This window comes from Pseudorca crassidens, chromosome 2 (genome assembly GCF_039906515.1).
Source record: "Pseudorca crassidens isolate mPseCra1 chromosome 2, mPseCra1.hap1, whole genome shotgun sequence".
NCBI lineage: Eukaryota > Metazoa > Chordata > Mammalia > Artiodactyla > Delphinidae > Pseudorca > Pseudorca crassidens.
The window spans coordinates 185,287,899-185,305,944 of NC_090297.1; the positions used below are offsets into that span (position 1 = coordinate 185,287,899).

Below are 18,046 nucleotides of genomic sequence, written 5' to 3' on the forward strand. Positions count from 1 at the left end.
ATTGGACAATCATGCTGCTGGGTGCAGGGGGATGGATGAAATGGCCCTCATGGCTCCCTCTGGTAAAATGGATCAAAAGATCCCTGAGCCTCACTCAAAGCTGCCTCCAGTAAAATGGTCCAAGAATTGATAAAATGGTCTCATGATGGGAAAACAAAGCATTTGGGCAGGGCTGTCTGCTCCTCCGGAGGGTACCTGTGTTTGAGGTTTGCGCTCCCTCCACTGCACCCTTCTGCTGGGGGCTGGGGTTCTGTCAGGTGACATGTGCACAGGCAGGGCCGGGATCTAGACGGGGAGGTGGGAGCACCGAGGCCCCTTGAAAAGAGGCAGCTTGGAGCCTCTCAAGCACCAGAGGACCCCTCTCCCGGGGCGTGGGGGGGCGGCGGTGAAAACGGCTTACAGCCTTGATTTCACTTGAGTCTTTTCAACAATCCCAGAGGCAGCGAGGCAAGGACGGGACAGGTTTTCCCTCCACTGTGGCACAGGAAGTGCCCAAAGGCTTCCCAAGGTCCCGTCTCCGTGCCGAGTGAGGCACGGAGTCGGGTCCCGTGACCCCACATACTGGCCCTCCCCTGGTCCACACAGGCTAGTGCACAGCTATAGCTGCGCCTCTTCCTCCCGGGGGCTCCTTACCTCCCCCCCGCCATTGCCCCTGCTACCCTGTCTTCCCCCGTCGGCTTCCGGTGCACGTCACTAGATGTGGCCCTTACCCAGCCCCCAGCCTCACCTGGCACTGCCACGCTTGCCTTCTGTGCTCCAGCTGCACTGATCCCCTTGCAGGTCCTTAAAGGGCTGTGCTCTTTCCTGCCACAGACAGAACCTCTGGCCACGCTGTCCCCTCCACCCACACTGTCACCCACCACCCCCTTCATCCTGCCAGTCTTTCCCCGACGCCTCCTCCCCTGCACCATGCTTCTCCTCTGCAGCACCTGTCGCCTGTTCTTGTTCTTATCTCCCCGTCCCCAGACCGTGAGCTCCAGGTGGGAAGGACCTCAATAAATCTTAGCGGTTCTGAGGCTGGAATCCTGGCACTGCCGCTCGGATGCTGTGTGATCTTGGGCAACCTCTCTAAGCCTCGGTTTCTCACCTGCACCACAGGGATTCTAACTCTAATTCTAAATCAGAGTTACTGTGGGGATTCAAGGAGTGATGTACGTACAGAGACCAGCGCGATGCCGTGGCTGGCGCACGGTGTCAGCTTCTGCTGGTAAAGAAGGAACAGAGGGTGGACACGTCGCTCTACTGCCAGCCTTCTCCCCAGGGACCAAATATATCTGCTCTCCTTGACCCCCAGCCCCCTCTCACTTAGCGGCTCCTGAACCCTAACGTCGGCCCCCGGCTTCCGGGATGAGCGGAGAGCGGCTGCAGCCACTCCTTCCTTCCCCGCCCAGGCCTGGCCTCTCCAGTGCTGGCAGCCGGGTTCTCTGCTTTCTCCCTGCATTGGCCTCGGGTGCCAGCACAGCCCGGGTGTGGAGCCCCGGTGGCAGAGCCGGGAGGCAGGGTGGCCTCTGTCACACTCTGCGTCAGCATCTCCCCGAAAGCCACGTCCAGTGAAATCCGCGTCCCCAGCCTCTGGAGGGGTCCTTTGGCGCCTCCTCTGCAGAGACCCCCGAGCTGCCCCAGACCTGGGCTGAGGCCAGCCCTGCAGGATCGGGTGGGGGCAGTCAGGAGGGGGCCCCAGGGGCCTTGGCCGTCTCCCTGGGTTGGCTTCCTGTTGCCCTTCCATGTCCTCCTTTCTGTCTGATCTGGGCCTTCGTGAAGGCCGCTGCCAGGGAGGTGGACGGCCCTTCCCCAGCCCTACGGCCTGACACCCCGCAGCTGGTCCCCTGGGGAAGTAGCCACGGTGGCCTGGCTAGAAACTTCCCCCAACCCCCAGCCCGGCCAGCTCAGTGAGGGGAGAGGGAGGAGGGAGGGAAGGGAGAAGAGGCCTCTCTAAAGCCTCTTGACCGAGTTCCTTCCCACTTCAAACCTGTCCAGACAAAGTAATGATCCTCAGCTCTTCCTTCCAGAATTATAGCAAATGGGTTTCTGCAAAGAGCTTCTAAATCCTGCAGTCACCGCCGTAACCACCACTCGTGCTAACGGTGGCCCTCCCCCTCCCTCCTCCCTTCCTCCCCCTGGGCTTCACTGGACAATCTAAGCAGCAGTCTGGGACCACAGACTTTGAAGGACGGGACCCTCACTGCCGTCCCGGCCACATGGTGGATGCTGTCGGGGTTAAGAACATAGGCTCCGCAGCCAGACGCTGGGAGTGAACCCTGGCTCTGCCGCTTAGCAGCTGTGTGACTTTAGGCAGGTTACTTAACCTCTCTGTGCCTCTGTAAAATGAGGACAAAAATTGTTTGTGCCTCATACAATCACTGTGAATATTGCATGAGTAAAAAAACATTAAAAAACTTAGAACAGTGTCTGGGATGTGACGGGTGCCCAGTAAGTGTTAGCTCTTTTTTATATTATCTCTACAGATGGGTAGACAGAAAAGCAGCTCCTGTTTACCGAGTGCCTTTCCACGTGCCAGGCGGTTCGTATGTCGTGACACAAGGGGTGCAGGATGGGCCACGTCAAACCTGAGGAGTCTGCTGACACCCCTGATCCGAGAATTTATTTGCATCCACTTGATGTGGGGCTAACGAGCGGCACCTGGGGAAACAAACTGCGTCTACAGCTGGGCTCCAGGCACGGGTGGCGTATCTGCCACCCGTTAAATGGGGGTCTCGGATGAAGAAATGGTCAGAGAGAAGGAATGCAGCTGACAGTGAGCCAGACCCCACGACAGGGCTTGAGGGCCCGAGGGAGGGGCCCGACAGCAGGGGGAGAGTGGCTGGCCCTTGACCTCCTCTGACCCGGTGACCTGGGAAGCAGGGCAGGGCCCCGGCCACCTGCTGGGATACCTACCCCCGAAAGGAGCATTTCACCCCTGAGTGTTCTCATTCGCTCTCTGAAAGAGTGAGAATGTCTCGGGGGGCACGAGACAGCCCAGCCGCAAGTGGACAAGCGGCCGCCCAGCAGAGAGGCGCCCCGCCGGGCAGCCTGCGGAGGCTCCTGGGACGCTGGCCAGGTGAGGCCGGCGGGGGTGGGGAGGTTTCCTGGAGGAGCAGGTGGACAGGTTCGGGTTCTGAGATGGTGATGATAGGAGACACACCGAGTGTGTGCTTAATGTTTCTTATTCCCATTTTACAGAGGCAGACAGAGGTCACACGGCAACCTGCCCAAGGTCGCACAGCAAGGGAGCAGAAGACGCAGGGTATGAGCTCTGATGTTCTGCTCAGAGGCTGCACCCTGCCCGCCTCCGCCACCTGCTTCGCTGATCGATATTAGGCCCCTCATTCCTAACTGTAAGCTGGACGGGGTGTGGGCACTTGGGTCCTACCTAATCCTTACAGCTACCTTATAAAACGGGTGTTTGTCCCCAGCTCACAGCTGAGAAAACCGAAGCTCAAAAATGCAAAGGATTTGCCCAGTTCCCGTAGCTGGGAAGTGCCAGAGCCAGGGTTCAGGTCCCCCTGCCCAGGACCACCGGCGGCCATAAGCCCAGTTCCAGCCCCCGCTGCGCAGAAGGCCACTCCCCCTGCCCAGGACCACCGGCGGCCATAAACCCAGTTCCAGCCCCCCCTGCGCAAAAGGCCACTCCCACACGCCCAGGACCACCGGCGGCCATAAACCCATTTCCAGCCCCCCCTTCGCAAAAGGCCACTCCCCCTGCCCAGGACCACCGGCGGCCATAAACCCATTTCCAGCCCCCCCTTCGCAAAAGGCCACTCCCCCTGCCCAGGACCACCGGCGGCCATAAACCCAGTTCCAGCCCCCCCTGCGCAAAAGGCCACTCCCACACGCCCAGGACCACCGGCGGCCACAAACCCATTTCCAGCACCCCCTTCGCAAAAGGCCACTCCCACATGCCCAGGACCACCGGCGGCCATAAACCCAGTTCCAGCCCCCGCTGCGCAAAAGGCCACTCCCACACAGGCTTCTCCCAGGCATGGGAGCGATTCCAAGGTCTCTCCGGACTCAGGCCGGACATGCAGGCCACCGAGTTTGGGAGAGACCCCCAAGAGGAAAAGGAATTGGGTCTGAGCTCGGAGGATCTTCCCAGAGAGTTCGGGAAGCCAGGATAACTGACTCCTGTGACTGGGGGTGTGTAAACAGCAGTCCGACAGAGCTGGGACACAACCCCTGCCCGTGAGGGTCTGCATCAGGATGGAGCAAGGGACACGGGCTCAGGGCAGCTGTCCACCTGGAGGCCTGGACCGGGAGGAGGGTGCCTCGAGGGGGCGGAGCCATGGGAACTCCCTGGGAAGGGGAGGTGCTCAGCCAGGGCGCGGGCACCGAGTGCTGACAAGCATGGAGGCGGAGGCACCGGGCAGAGCCGGGGGAGGGGGGGGGTTCACACACAGGCCCTCTCCCTTTACTGTGCTTCGCAGACTCTGCGTTTTCACTAACAGAAGGTCCGTGCAGCCCCCGAGACGAGCGAGCCCATCGGTGTCTTTTTTCCAACAGCCTTTGCTCACTGTGTCTCTGTGTCACATCTGGTAATTCTCAGAATATTTCAACCTTTTTCATTAGTGTTGTACTTATGATCTGTGAGCAGTGGTCTTTGATGTTCCTACGAGAGTAGCTGAAGGCTCAGGTGATGGTTAGCATTTTTACCAACAAAGTATTTTTAAATTACAGTATGCACGTTGTGTTTTTAGACATCCTGCCACCACACACTGAAGAGGCCACAGGATGGTGTAAACATAACTTTATGTGCACTGGGAGACAGGAAAACTCGTGTGGCCCGGCCGGGCTGAAGGGACCAGCTTTGACCCACACGGGCAGCAGGGCTGTTGGGTCAGGGGAGACGACCCCGCCAGGCTAAGGGGGAGACCCCACGCTGGGCAACTGGATGGGGTGAGGGGACACGGGGGTCGGACGGCTCCTGGGTCTGGCTGGTGACTGGAAGGGGAATGAGGTCGTTCATTACAAGCAGGGGCACGGTGGGCAGGGGTCTAGGGAGGTACGAGCTGGGAGTCCACGTGGGGAGCAGGGCCAGATTCAGGAGGAAATATCCAGGAGGCGCTTGGAAACGTGGCCTGGACCTCAGAAAGGGGGTTTGGATGGGAGATGTGCCTTTGGAAGACACTGATTCATAGAACATGGAGAAACACTTGCTCTGAAGATGTTAGTAACCTAACAAGGGACAGCAACCAGCTTTGGTCCCAGACTTGGACTCAGGCTGGTCAGTTCTCACCACCTCAGTGCTTCTTTCTCTAATAGCTTCTATCTCAGGTCTGAGCAGCTGTGAAATGCCCCCAAACCATCTCCTTTCTCTTTCCTAAAGGTCTCGGGTGCGAGTTTCTAGCCACATATCGTTCTACCCATTTTACAGAATTGGAAAGTTAAGGCACATCTTTACTAAGCCACGCAAGCTGACTGTGGAGTCTGAAGTGGTGTCCATCCCCACCGACCTCAGCCGGGAGAGCGGTTGTTTTTTTGTTTGTTTTTTCTGGGGGTTTTCCCCCAAAGGAAAGCTGTATTGACAAATCACCCATTATCTACTTTAAGGAAAAGATAAATCAGTTATTACACCTGCATCCTGCCTTCCCACCACACCCCATCTGAGAGATTCCGACCCTGAGGAAAGAGCACAGAGCAGCGTTCCTCCCAAGTCACGAGTGTGGACTGCAGCCACCGTACCCCCCACTGCGTCTGAAGTGACCAGCAGACACTCAGGTACCAGACAGCACATCACAGTCGACCAGAGAAGACACTGAGCTGACGGCTCCTCCCCTTTGAGAGTACACAGATGCCGGCGAGGTCTCTGCCCACTAAGAGCCTGTAAGGCACAGAGCTGCCCCTCCAGGCGCGCCAGACCTGGGGCCCTGGGTGAGAGGCTGCTGGGCTGTGGCAGCATCGGAGCGGAAAGAGATCTCTGTAGCTCCTGAGAAAGGGCAACAGCAGAGTCCCAGCCGACCCAACACCCTGGCCCTGACCTACCTGCGGGTCTGCCTGTTGCTCGCTGGCCCTGGCCCTCAGCTGAGCTGGTGCAGCCGATGCTGGGGAAGGGGTGCCTCCCCTCCGCGCCCCCCGCCTGGCTTGTGGGGAGAAGCAGGCGTGTGTCAGCGTGGTGGTGACGGCAGAGCATGGAGCGCTGGGGCCGTGCACACGCGAGGGCTCCAGCCCCCGTCTCCGCTGCCCCCCCAGGACCCACCACACAGCCCCTCAGCTCCATCGCCCACGTCTCCCTCAGTTGCTGGAGTCTGGCTTCCGCGGGACATGGTCCCAGACCAACGCTGACGCTCAGGCTGTCTTCTGTGCCTTCGGCCTCCGCGAGCACAGTGCACGAAGTGCGTGGTGACAGGAGTCTCCCCCACGGTGGGACGGCGGGAGCTCGCTGCAGCGCAGGGGTCCTCCGCCTCTCCGTCCACCAGAGTCACCCAAGGAGCTGGGAAGAAGGACCGCCAGCCCCCGCCGCAGACCCACCCCTCCATGGAAAGACCTCGACTGCAGAGCCGGGCCTGCCTCATGTTCCCGGTGGGGCTCGAATGAACGAGACGCTGAGCTCCAGGTTCTTCTCCTGAAGGAACATCCGTGGCCGGTTCCCCGAGGGAAACACACAGGAAGCACAGTGCCTGCGGCTCGAGCTGGCTTTTGACGCACGCGCACCGCCACACCTCCCAGCTCCGCGGTGCCTGGGGCTTCCTCCCAAGCCGGTGATGCAGTCAGCCCCCCGCCAGCATCTGCGGGAGGTGCGCACCTCCTGACGGCACGACGGCCTTACACCTCCGTGCTGCTGCCCCGAGGACCTTGGTGTCACCCCTTCCGGCTGCACCCACCCGAAGCACCGTTCCCAGCTCCTGCGGCCCCGCGCCCAGCGCCGACTCTCCTGAACCTTCCGCCACACAGCCTCCCAGTGCCCACTCCCCGCCTTGACTCTCACTGTCTGGCTCCCCTCGCGGCCCAGACGCCGTCGCTGCCCCCTGACGGTCCTGTGCACACGCGTCCAGCACTGCACACCTTCCTGCACCACCCCACTGGCTCAGACCGTAACCCCCTGAGGCAGCACAGATCCCGGCACCTGGTGGGGCGTCATGAGCCTTGACCCTTAACCTCACGTGGGGTGACAAAGAGATCAGGCCGGGTGCGGAGACTGGGACAGGCCAAGCGCACCCCCAGCAAACTCGTGCTTCAGTCTCCAGAGCGGGGGGCAGACTGGTGCTGAGGCAGCGCTGCTCCTGGAGAGCCAGACCTCACCGGGCCTCCGCGGTGCCACCTCTGTGGATTTTCTCCTCTTCTGGTTCTGATCCGGAAGCCCAGGAAGCTGGGTCTGGGTGCCCTCATGGGGCGTTCAGTCCACTTAGGGACCTGGCACTGATCGTACGACCACAGACACACACGGCAGACCTTCGCTAAGGTCAGAACTGTGACGGAGAGTGGAATGGTGCTATAGGGCTATTAGAGGGACTTCTCAGGGAGATCAAGGACAGCTTCCTGGAGGAAGCAGCGCCTGCGCTGAGGCTTGAAGGCTGCCCAGAAATTAACCTGGCAGAGTGAGCAGCTTCTGCAGGACCCAGGAGAGAGGCGGCCGTGGCCGGACCGGGTGACGGGATGTCGGAGGAGGAGAGTGAAGGGTTGGTTGTAGAGGCGCGGGGTTGGGGGGGCACTCACAGGTGGGACGGGAAACCTGGAGCCGGCCCAGGCGTGGGCAGGTGGGTGAGAGCATGAGGTGGGTGTTGGGTCACCTGTGAGGCATCCAAGTGGAGACTCTGAATGTGCAGGTGGGTGCAGGCGGGCTTCAAAGGAGGGGTCCGGGCTGAAGACCTGTTGTGACTCATCCACTTAGAGGAGGGGGTTGAAGCTGAGGGGCCTGGACTCCCCAGGCGGCGACCCTTCTAGAGGGACACGCACCCCATTCCACAAGGCTGTCCTGTTCAGCTTCTCCATCTCGGACTCACTTAGGTCCCGTTTCCTTTATCTGTTGTTAAACCAACAGCTGACCAAGTGCCCACGAGCCGTCGGTGACGAGCAAACATCGCTGTCAGCTGAGGCACGGGGTGGGGGCTCCCGCCAGCTTCGTGCTGTCTTTCCACGTCCCTCTCGGCCCTCAGGAGGCAGACATCCCTGCCCTTGTTTCCGGAGCAGGACGCTGGGGCTCAGAGAAGCAAAGCCCTGCCCGGTATCAGTGTTGGACGCCTTCTCACTTCCAGGGCTGCTTCCCCAGAAGAACGGCCCGTGCCCAGAGGGAGGGCGGCAGCAGCCAGCCACCACCTCCATTCCGACCTACTCCCGACCTGCTCGCATCCCCGATGGACCAGCCTCTGCTCACACAATGCTGGCAGCCAGTGGCCCACTTCTCACATCGTTAAGCGCTATTAGAGTGGATTCCTTATCTTAACTGAAATCTGTCTCGCTGTGGCTTCCTCTGCTGGTCAGTCCAGCCGTCCAGGAGACGGGCATCCTGCCTCTCTGAGAACAGCTGCCGGGCCTCCCTGGATGCCTGTGTCTGGTCAGGTTCACTCCTGTTCCAGTGTCTTCCTTTGCCTCTCACATCCTGGCCAAACTCTTCTGGACAAGACCCAGTATGTCTGTGTCCTTCTTGAAACGGGATGTACAGAGGGGTACAACCCACCCTAAACGTGAGCCAACTCGCCCAAAATCAAGGTTAGATGGAGGCAGGGCCAATCTCTTTACGGTCAGTGGTGCATCAGGCCCAGGCTTGAGCGGAGCTAGTCCAGACCCACTGCACAGGAGGCGTGTCCCAGGTCTTAGGGGACCACAAGAGGCGCCCAGGACTGGAGGGCATCTTTCTGGACCCAGGAGTCTCTTCCCTGCAGGAAGGCCCAGAGCCTGCTTCCCGGGCCTCCCTCTGTCTGGGGGCTGGGGTACCACGGGGCCCTGGGGAGGAGTTAGGGAGGGAGCAGGCAGTCAACGCAGGGACCCGGAAACCCTGGTGGGTCCCCGCTCGCCTCTCCACCCCACACAGGATCCCGGGGCGGCAGGTGGGAGGTGCCCCAGGCCCGCCCCTTCCCTGGGGCCAGCCCAGAAGCTGGTCTGGAAGCCGGGCCGGGCCAGCAGCTGAGGGTGGGTTCTGCCTCTGGAGGGTGGGGAGCACAGGGCTCCAGGGAAGCTGGGGCGATGCCAATTGTGCTGACCCCATATGTGGCGTCAGAGCCCAGCTGCCCCACCCACTGGCCACCTGGAACGGCCAACCAGTGGGTCCCCAGCCACATCCTGCACCAGCCTGGGCTCTGCTTGGGACCAGCTCTGCCCCCCTTCACCGACTGACCCCGTCAGGGCATGTCCCCGCTGGGGGCCTCGGATCTCTGTTGGCCCAAAAAGCTGAGCCTAGATGGCGGCGCGGGCCCTTTAGCCCCGACAGTTCTGAGGGGTTCGGGGGGGCTGGCAGTGGGTGAATGACCGAGGCTGCCTGGCCCCTTTTGGAGGGGAGAAATGGTGAGCAAGGTGATTCAGCTAAAGGGACAGGCTTCAGCTAAAAGCACCCTCGAGGGGGCTTCCCTGGTGGCGCAGTGGTTGAGAATCTGCCTGCTAATGCAGGGGACATGGGTTTGAGCCCTGGTCCGGGAGAATCCCACATGCCGCGGAGCAACTAAGCCCATGAGCCACAACCACTGAGCCTGCGCGTCTGGAGCCTGTGCTCCGCAACAAGAGAGGCCGCGACAGTGAGAGGCGTGCGCACCGCGATGAAGAGTGGCCCCCTCTCGCCGCAACTGGAGAAAGCCCTCGCACAGCAACGAAGACCCAACACAGCCAAAAATAAATTAATTAATTAATTTAACAAAAAATAAAAGCGCCCTCGAGGATGGGGACCCACAGGTGTTGGGATGAAGGCGGCGGAGGCCAGAGCCCCGGGAGCCGCCCCCCGCCCAGGCCCGCCCCCGTTCCCCACTCTGCACACTCCACCTCTGTCCCTCGGGTCCTGCCCCGGCCCTCAGGGCCAGGAGGCCCCTGGAGCTGCACGAGGACAGGAGGGCGAGCCTGAGGCAGGAGCAGCCCACACTGTCGCATCGGCTCTGCAATGCAGTGCTACACTTTTTCGTTAGTTTTTTTTTTTCCCTAAAAGTCCTCATTTCCCACGGAAAATGCAGCCAAGTGCTTCCAGAAAGAGGTGGCCACGCTGCCTGGGGACACGTCAGCCCTTCTGATTCCGGGACCTGGCAGCCGCTCCTGCCCCCCCTCGGGCAAGCAGCTCTGCCCTGGGCTCTGTGGAAGAAGTAGGAGGGGACTGGGGCGCAGCCAGGGGAACCTCAGGGATCACGGACTGCAGCACCTCTTAGCGCCGACCCCAGGGCTCTGGCTTGGGCTCCATCACACATGCAGAGACGCCTCAGATCCAGGGGGCTTGACCCCCTCCCACCACCCCACCCTCCTTCTCTCGCTCTGAATGAGCTTTTTTTTGGGGGGGGTGACAACGTCCCCCTTTGTTGTGTCAAATAGCAAATCTGCTGCAAGGCTGTCTGGGGGGAAGGGACGCCTCCCCTTGCCCACTACATGACACACTTTCTGCACACACTCTGCCTCTCTGTTCTCCTCCTGTTCTTGGGTTTCATTTTAAGGGAACTTTTCGATCCAGCTCTGCCTTCCCAATTAAAAAGGTGATGGGTTCAGTCACCTACGGAAACAAACCCAAACCCGGGCCAGTGGAACGGGAAGACCCTGCCTTCTCCCCAGCGGCCCCAGGGAGACGGAGAGCAGCAGAAGGAAAGGGCCGGGGGCAGAACTGTGGTTCCGGCCGCTGCCCATGGCTAGGTGAGTGGCACCCCCCGGGGGGCAGGTAAAGCTCTCGGTGCCCTGAGTTCTCTCCCCACGACCGGGAGGGGCTGCAAGGTCCCGTCTGCCCTTCTCCTCTGACGGCAGGTCTCTCAGGCACAGATGGCTCTAGCTCGGGGGCAGCCAGGCCAATCTGGGCACAGCCCAGGGAGAGGCACTGCCAGTCTGCCATCTGCCACCCAGGTGACAGCCGGTGACGCAGAGCTCCGGGCTAGGAGGTCAGAGCCTCTCCCTGCTGCCACCAGCCTCCCAGGGCCTGGCAGGAGGTGCCTCTAGGCCCTGAGGGGCAGTAGGTTTTTAAATGAAAACAAGCCAGCTCTCTGCCTGGGAGACACTGCCCTCTGCAAGGTGTTTCCACCAGGGCACAGGCTGTGGACGCAAGTGACAGCTCTCTGCCCCGAGCTCGGGACAGGAAGGGGGTTGGGCCAGCCGTCGGGGGGACACCCACCGGGAGTCAGAGGGAACCCCGTAGGCAGAGTAATGCTGACGAGCCTGGACTGTGGTTCCCCCCTCCTCTGCCTTCTGACCGTGGGTCCCAGGGCAAGTTCACTGACCCCAGAGCCCCGGTTTCCCCACCTGTAAGGGGATGGAATCAGCCACAGTCACGGGCTGCTGGGAGGGGTAAAAGGCCGAGCGCACCTGTGCCCTCAGCAAGTCATGCCTCCTGTTTACTGCAAATACCCCTGGACGCCCCACCTCAGCAGCTTCAGGCAAACGCCTGCCAGGTTTTCATGTGCATTAAACTCTCCTGGAAGCTCCGTGAATGCAGATCCCCAGGCCCAGCCCCAGAGATTCCCATTCAGTAGGTTGAGTTCAGGCACCCGGGGGATTATGACATTTTGAGAAGCAGAGGACAAGATGGTCCCCAGCCCGCGGGTGTGGGAGCGTGCGGGCGCGAGCCCAGGTCCTCACCACGTCCAAGCCCTGGCCCTGTCCCCAGCCCACCGCAGTCTGGCTCCTCTCCGCAGAGAGTCCCCAGCGCTTTGTTCTTCCTGCTGCGTCCCATCCCTTTGCACCCACGTTCCTCGAGTCAGGGACTCACGAGCCCCCCCGCCCCCCGGCTCCAGACTTTTTCTAGGGCTGGGGGTCAGACCGTGGGCCAAAAATACCCCTCACCCTCATGGCCCGCGTAATTCTTTATTCTCTGACACGTGGACTCGTTCATTCTCCTCATTCATTTGCTCACTCATTCACTCAATCATTCATTCATTCACTCACTCATTCATTCACTCATTCATTTGGTCACTCATTCACTCATTCATTCAACACTTCTGCGAGCCTACTCTCCACAAGTCACGACACTAGGGGCCAAGGTTGACATGTGCAAAGCCCCCCTTGTCAGAAAAAGGCCAAGGAAGTGATGGTCCTTAGAAGCCACATGCCCTCGGGGACCCTCAGCTCCAAACCCAAGGGCAGGCTCAGGCTGACTGCCCCCCACCCCGCCCAGGAGGCGGCAAGAATGGGCCTCCTGGGCTGCCCTTGCTTGCCAGGAGGAGAAGCTGTCTGGAGAGGGGGATGGCCCTCCCCAGCGCACTCACCGTCACTGCCAGGTACAAAGTACTTTTTCCTCCGATCCAGCCCTGTCCCTTTACATAATTCTATGCCTTATAATTACGTGTGAGGACGGGCCAATTCCCCCAAACACGGGCGCTCCCTGGATCCGCCAGGCAGGGGAGCTCGGCCATGGCCTCGATTCTTCCCGTCGCCCCGCATCCAGCCTCTGCTCCCAGAACAGGCTGCAGGCGCAGGCCACTCCCCCACCCACGCCGTGGAGCTCAGAAAGCACCCAACCCCCTCATCCTGCAGAAGGGTGACAGGCTCCGAGCGGGGCCTGATTTGCTCTGGGTCGGTCACAATCTAGTCCATTTCCTCCATTCACCCCTCATTCATTCATTCGCCCAACACCTTGAGAGTCTATCAGGTACCGAGGCCGTGCTGGGCATCGGACACACGAGGATGACCAAGACGTGGTCAGCACAACTGCCAAAATACAGCACAGGAAGTGCACTGAGGACAGAGAGGGGCCAGGGCTCCGGGCGAAGGCTTAGGGAGAGCAGGTACAGCACAGGAAGTGCACCGAGAACAGAGAGGGGCCAGGGCTCCGGGCGAAGGCTTAGGGAGAGCAGGTACAGCACAGGAAGTGCACTGAGAACAGAGAGGGGCCAGGGCTCCGGGCGAAGGCTTAGGGAGAGCAGGTACAGCACAGGAAGTGCACTGAGGACGGAGAGGGGCCAGGGCTCCGGGCGAAGGCTTAGGGAGAGCAGGTACAGCACAGGAAGTGCACTGAGGACAGAGAGGGGCCAGGGCTCTGGGCGAAGGCTTAGGGAGAACGGGAAACACACCAGCACATGGCATGGGAAGGGCACCCAGGCACAGGGAGTGGCAAAAGGCTGGCGGCAGATTTGGGGCCAGGCCCAGATCCTCAGGTTCCGGTGTCTTCCTCCTGCCTCCGAGGCCTCGCTGCTCCCTAAGGCTTCCTGACCCCCTCCGTGGACCTGGGCCTGCCTCGGGGAGGGCTCTGCACGCAAGGCGCCAGAAAGTTCACACCCTCAGGTTAGCAGCGATGTTCAGAGCAGCCCTTCAAGGGCACGTCAGGGCCAAGGGCTGCCCTTCACCCACTCAGGGACAGGACAGCCAGGCTGCCCCAGGACATGGACCGGTGGTGCCCCCAGCTTCTCTGGGCAGGTGCCAGGTCACTGGAGACACTGTGCACGGAGATGACAGACGCAGCTTGGGCATCACACACCGCTTGTTTCGACCGCTGGCTCAGCCACTGACCATCTGAGGAGACGCGGCAAGTCAGGTCACCACTCTGAGCCCCAGATCGTCATCTGTGAGAGGGTCAGTAACAGCCATTTAATAAGGTTGGAGGAGTAAACAGAAGGTACACAGACGGTCCACATAAGTGCACAGGGTCAGCAGGTCTGTGTGATGGGGTGGAGGGACACGTGGCTCGTTCCTCCCCAGAGAAGGGGCAGCAGCAGAGGCTCCGAGTCCCCGGAGAGCCTGTCCTCCACCCGAGTCACTGTGTGGACCTGCGCGAGTTGCTTAACCTCTCTCGGCTTATCTCTGGCTGTCTTGGGTTTTGCCCTAGTGGAAATGGAAATACTTCCAGGGTTATTATGAAAATTAAATCCCCCTATGCACGGGAGCGCCTGCCTGCGGTGAGAGTGCAGTGAACACTTTCCTTCCTTCTACAGAACCAGGCTCCTGCGCCACCCTCCTCAGCATCATCTCAGGTCCTATGCCCTGAAGTTTTCCTTCCTGAGACTGAGGATATGGGATGTGGGGCAAGGGATGGGGTCGAGGTCCCAGCCCAGCATGGGGGGTACCCTTCACGGTCACCGAGAGACAGAACTCAGGCATCCTTCTGCTCCAGGACAAGGGGCATCACCCTTGGCAAGAAGAACAATTCTCCCCATCGAGCGCCCCAGTTTTGCCTCCAAACGGGCTCCTCCTTCAGGATTCCCAGAGCCCATTCACGGCACCTCGGGCTTCTGTCTGCTCTGCTTCAAAACTCAGGCAAGTCTCACAAAGACATTTTATTACAGACATCATCAAACTCATGCAGAAGCAAAAAGAACGGCCTCCTGTGCTTGGCCCCCAGCTCCAACATTTATGAACATTTTCCAATCTTGTTTGCCTAGATCCCTCATGCTTTGTTTTTTTTTTTTTTTTTTTTCCTGGAGTATTTTAAAGTGAGTCCAGATATCATGTTATTTTTTCCCATAAATACTTCAGTATAACTAAAAGGCCTTTTTAAAAAATATCTCTCTCAACGAACTATGGTTACCGGGGGCAAGGGTGGGGTGGAGGGATAGACTGGGAGTTTGGGATTGACACGTACACACTGTTATCTTTAAAATAGATAACCAACAAGGACCTACTGTATAGCACAGGGAACTCTGCTCAATATCCTGTAATAACCTAAATGGGAAAAGACTTTGAAAAAGAATAGATACATGTATATGTATAACTGAATCACTTTGTTGCACACCTGAAACTAACACAACACTGTTAATCAACTACACTCCAATATAAAATTAAAAAATTAAAAAAATATATATATCTTTTTATGACTATCTGGCCATTATCACACCTAGCACAGTAAGGTTCTTTAATAGTATTAACACCCAATCCACATTCAAACTTCCCTGATTGTCTCAAATTTTGCCCTTTTTTTCTAACTCCTATATTTTCTTCTAGGTTTCAGGTCTTATGTTCAAGTCTATTTTGAGTTGACTTCAGTATATGGTGTAAGATAAGGGTTCAGTTTTCCCAACACCATTTATTGAAGAGACTGTCCTCCCCCCTTTGTATACTCTTGGCTCCTTTGTTGTAAACTAATTGACCACATACATGTGGATTTATATCTGGGCTCTATTCTGCTCCATTGATCTGTGTGTCTGTTTTTATGCCTGTGCCATAACGTTTTGATTACCGTAGCTTTGTCATATAGCTCTTTTTATAATTTTATTTAGTTTTTTGGCTGCATTGGGTCTTCATTGCTACACACGGGCTTTCCCTAGTTGCAGAGAGCGGGGGCTACTCTTTGTTGTGCGGCTTCTCATCATGTGAGAAGCCCGGTGTGCGGGCTTCTCATCATGGTGGCTTCTCTTGTTGCAGAGCACGGGCTCTAGGCACGTGGGCTTCAGTAGTTGTGGCACACGGGCTCAGTAGTTGTGGCTCGCGGGCTCTAGAGCACAGGCTCAGCAGTTCTGGCACAGGGGCTTAGTTGCTCCATGGCATGTGGGATCTTCCCGGACTAGGGCTCCAACCCGTGTCCCCTGCACTGGCAGGCGGATTCTTAACCACTGCACCACCGGGGAAGTCCCTGTAGCATAGTTCTTATAAACTGATGGTTGGATCTCGAGGCTCCATTGGCTGCAGGTTAGATTTCTGCCATGACCCACTCATCTCATGTTCACCCCAACTCTCCTTCCCAGCACCACCGGCCCAGCCACAGCTGTGTGCCCTCTACACTGCGGCTTCCTCAACATCTTGTAAATCCTAGACGCAGGCTCTCTTTCACCTCTAGGCCTTTGCACCTGCCGTCTCCTTCTTCTGCTTCCCTGGGTGGGATGTAACTTTTCGGACGCAGTTCAGAGACACTTGTGTGGGTGGGTGCATCCCCTGCTGTGCCCACTCCCCCTCACACTTCCCGGCTCCGGGCTCCTCACTTACCTCTGTCCTTGAATGCATCCCCCACCCAGACTGGGAGCCCCTGAGCTGCAGGACTGACACTAGTCCTCTTCCTACCCCCAGGGCCTGGCACAGAACAAGCATTTAATCAGTGTTTAGGAGTGGACGCAACTTGCCCAGCAGCAGCGCTGGCTCACAGGGTGGTAGGGCAGTGATGGGGTTTTAGAAATGTTCTCAGGCCAGGCGCTGGATGAATGGCTAGCACCGGGCAGCAGCAGAAACCCACAGGCCAGGGAGAGCCCGCCTTCTGCGGGGGTGGGAGCAACAATCCAGCCAGGCTCTCCTGGGCCCCAGAGCCCGTCCTGCCCTCAGTGAACTGGAGACCAGCACTCCCCAGGCTGTGCTGCGTAAGGAGAGCCTGCTCTGCCTCGGGCTGGTGGAACTGTTTGGGGACCCATATCACAGGCCTTCAGGTGGAGTCCGCAACCACAGCCAGAGTTAAACGTCCCCAAATGTGTCCAGATGGGGCGTCTTGACTGGTCACAGCAGGGGCCTGACAACATCACACGTCACGTCTTCCTTCATTTCTCTCCTTTCCGCTCATTACGGCCTCCAAGCACGTTCCCCCCACCCCCTTTGCTCTATCTCCCTTCCCGTCTGTCTTCACACCCATCACACCATCCCTTGTTCTGTTTTTCCACATTAATTGGTCATCAGTCCAACATTTATATTTTTATTACTCGTTGTGCTTATTCAGTAGAATTTCGTGGTCACAATTCCTAATTTAAGAAGCAGATAAATGGGACACCAATGTGTTTCTTCAAAGAGCTCACTAAAATAAGTCAGTTTTGTCAGCAGCTCTCAACAGGAAAAAAAAGGTTATCTGGTCCCTGGTCCTTACGATGCCAAACAATTCATTTAACTTAAATTTCCCCAGGGATCTGACAGCTTCACTGGCTGTTTCAGCAGCATCTAATCCAAGCTGCTAGGGGAAATGGTAAAATTCTCTTCACCCAGAGAACTTCCCATCCAGGAAACTGGGGCAGACTGACGCCCGTGGAGCAGCTCGATGGCTCAGGCCTCCCTGGGAACCTGCGTCTACTTTATGTCTCACGCTTAATACCAAGAGGAGGGACAGTGTGGGGGCAGGAGCCAAGCAGGGAAACTCTCCCCCAGAGGGAGGCGCTAGTAGGAAAGCACAGCTTCTCCAGCTGGCAGAGGGATGGCTGCAGGGGCAGGGGGCGGGGAGGGGACGATGAGGGCCAGAGTCTGGACCACCTGTTAGGAACTAGAGCCACAGAGGACACCCAGGTGGCTGCCGGAGCGGCCTCCTGAGCAAAGGGAGAGGGGCCTCCCCCCGCCCTCCAGCCTCAGCCTCCAGCCTCAGCCTCCAGCCTTGCCAGCGCCTACCTTAGAGCTGAACATGCCCAGGTTCCAGTTGGCAAAGGAGCCTGGGAGATGTAGTTCCCCGCCTTCAAGGCCGAGAAGAGGGCAGGTGGGGAGTGGGTCTCAGGGCAGCAGGCAACCAGCACAGCGTGTGTGTGTGTGTGTGTGTGTGTGTGTGAATGTCGGGTCTGGCCCAAGAGAGGCACTGACACTTTAGTGTATTCTGGTTTCCCAAGAAGCCCCACGAGGTAATGACCTGAGCGCAGAGCAGGGCCCTCCCCTCGCTGTCAGGGCCCCGACGCCACGAACGGGGTGGACAGCTCAGCGGGAGCAGAACAGAGGCCAGGGTCTCGGGCCCTCCGGGACGCAGTGCCCTGAGGGTCCAGCAACAGTGCAGTCGTACCCACGGACACGTGTAAGCAAACGCCACGCGCACGCCTCCTGACTCATACGTGCACGGCACACTCAGACACGCACAGGAACTGTGGCTGAAACTCCTCGCATGCGCTTTAAATCTTCTTCCTAACGTGGTCTAAAACTCTCAGATGTGGTGTGTGGGGTAAACAGGTAATCGTACCTGTGAAAGTGTTTCTAAAGTTCATGGCGCGTCTCACACAAGTGCAGAAACGGCACCTGGGTCGTACCGAACCTCTGTCTGGTCTGTGCTCCATCGGCTGGGAGTGGAGGCGACACAGACGTCACAGGTGGAGTCACTGTAAGGGTCACAGGGTTCAGAGGTGCCCCTGACCTG

The 18,046-nt window shown here is 58.6% G+C and overlaps 1 protein-coding gene across 2 annotated transcripts in view; it reads right to left on the reverse strand.

Moving 5' to 3' along the window:
• Positions 1-18,046, reverse strand: part of SYT2 (synaptotagmin 2) — an 85,419-nt gene that overhangs the window by 38,910 nt on the left and 28,463 nt on the right. Inside the window, exon 1 of one of the 2 annotated variants that reach the window (XM_067729947.1) lies at positions 12,306-12,499. The exons of the other annotated variant lie outside the window; for it this stretch is intronic. The gene's annotated coding sequence lies outside the window, so the exon portion shown is untranslated. Of the gene's footprint in view, positions 1-12,305; positions 12,500-18,046 lie in introns of those variants that run through there. 2 annotated transcript variants of the gene reach the window in all.